The 2,166-nt window shown below is 30.2% G+C and overlaps 1 protein-coding gene across 8 annotated transcripts in view; it reads left to right on the top strand.

The window, feature by feature from the left end:
- The window catches only part of LOC102672974 (syntaxin-binding protein 5), a 32,016-nt gene that overhangs the window by 17,275 nt on the left and 12,575 nt on the right, over nucleotides 1–2,166 (top strand). The gene's annotated exons all lie outside the window — the stretch shown is intronic.

Below are 2,166 nucleotides of genomic sequence, written 5' to 3'. Positions count from 1 at the left end.
AAAAAAAGAAAAATTAGATTATTTTACCAATAGAAAAAAAAAAAAAAAAAGTTGTGCTACGTTTCGACTATGCTTCTACCTTTTTTCTTTTTTTCGATTTTAAAAGAAGGCCTAGGATGCTCGTAGATTCGTGTAAAATAAACTTTTTAGAGGTAATATAACTATTGATATCGAAATATATACGTGTACGTATATTATACGTATATATACACGTATATATACGTAAACGAATTAAGCTTTGGCCAAAATATAACACCGTTGGAATCAAAGGTTTATGTGAAACTTATCGTTACTTACATTCTGCTCGTTTCGTTTCGTGAAAAAATACGAATCCAATCGCGTTTTTACTCTTTTTACTCTTCCTACCTTCGCTCTTTATTTCTCGCGCGTATTTCATTGCGATTGTATTCCACCTTCTCGATTCTCTTCACTTATTCGATTCGCGCGAATAACGGAAGCAAAAAAAAAGGAAAAAATAAACTTAGGTCGTGCGCGTAATTCAATCTGAAAAATTGAAAAGAAGACAAAAATTTATTTATTATATTCGACTCACATAAATCTGAGGATGAGACGCGCACGTAAAAAAAAAAAAGCAGCTTGCAAGAACAAAGCCAATTGCGATATTATTAGATCCCCAAGCTTTCTCTTTTGTATTTGGTTAGAATAACATTTGTATTTGTGCATGACTAATATATGCAAACGTTAACACTATATATATATATATGTGTGTATATATATATAGGACTAATGTTATCTAGTTTTTTTTTTATTTATTAACTGCTGCACATGAAGAAAGTAGTAGAACCCTTTCGTTCATTCCTGTGGAGCATGTATCATCTATCGTTTCGCGTGACAATTCGATTTATTTTATTTTTTTTTTTTTTTTTTCTAGGAATTTTCGAACGATACATTCGAAAATTTTCGTTTCTGTTTTAAAGTATACGTGCATATATATATATATATATATAAACGTATAATTCGATCGATCATTTTGATCGTTCCCCTCCCCCTCCACTCTCTCTTTCCCCCTCATAAATCATTAATATATCACAAAATTTAACAACGATATACAAAAGATCCACTCGTGCAAGTCTGGTTTCTGATATTCGATTCAATATGATTTGAATGAATCGTGTGCACTCAACAATTTTTAAAATACGAAAACGGTTATTAAAATGTATCATGACGCGGAACGAGAATGATGAACTTCGGTAAGGGGATAAATTAAATTTCTGAACGATGGATAAAAAAGTATAGAAAAAAAAAAAAGTTATGTGGAATAAAAATTTCTGAATTTTTTCCCCGATCTGTTGGAAAATGTAGAGTCTAATATAATAGTCAGTCAATCAGTTTCATCGATATATATATGTGTACATATATATATATATATATATATATGTACACATACGTATACAAGAAGAAATTTCGAGTAGGAGAATAGGAACAAGAGTGCAGACTCGTCGTTATTTATCTCGCATTTTCACCGAATTCAAATAGGGTTGTACTGAAAGAGGGTGCCTACGTTTTAAACGAGAAATTTCAAGCTCAATTTTTGAAGCTCGTTGAAAGCTTTTCCTTTCTCTCTTTTGTGGCTACTTCGAAGAAGAATTTCATTTTTCTCGCAAAGTTATATATATATATAAAATTAATCTTGATTGCCTCGTTTGACAGAATTAGAAAAATACGAAAAATACATGTACGTATTACATGCAATTTTTTAACAGTTGCAATATATACGAATAGGAAGAGATCGGTGGAAAGAGGCCAGATTGTCGAATCTGTCCTATTATAGGATATAGCAGATTATACATATATATATCCCCGTTATATTACGACATTTTCATTAATGCACATTTATACAGCTTGTATCCCATGTACGCCTTGTTCGTTCTACTATAGAAAGATTATTTGTTCCTTTTTTTTTTTTTTTTTTTATTTTTTTTTTTTATTATATACAAGCATATATATATATATCTGTATACCCATATTACGAGTATTTGGAATGCGTAGTTTTACGTATATATATATTGAAACTATACATATTCGCATATGTTTTTCTGATGCCCATCATTTTGTGTGAATTTCCGTATTTCGATTTGTATAAAATATATATATCCCACTTCCCCCCCCTTCTCCATTTTTAACGGTTATTATTATTAATTATTA

This window comes from Apis dorsata, unplaced genomic scaffold (genome assembly GCF_000469605.1).
Source record: "Apis dorsata unplaced genomic scaffold, Apis dorsata 1.3 scaffold_108, whole genome shotgun sequence".
Taxonomy (NCBI): domain Eukaryota; kingdom Metazoa; phylum Arthropoda; class Insecta; order Hymenoptera; family Apidae; genus Apis; species Apis dorsata.
The sequence above is the reverse complement of the archived record's forward strand: the minus strand, read 5'-3'. Positions and strand labels throughout refer to the sequence as shown.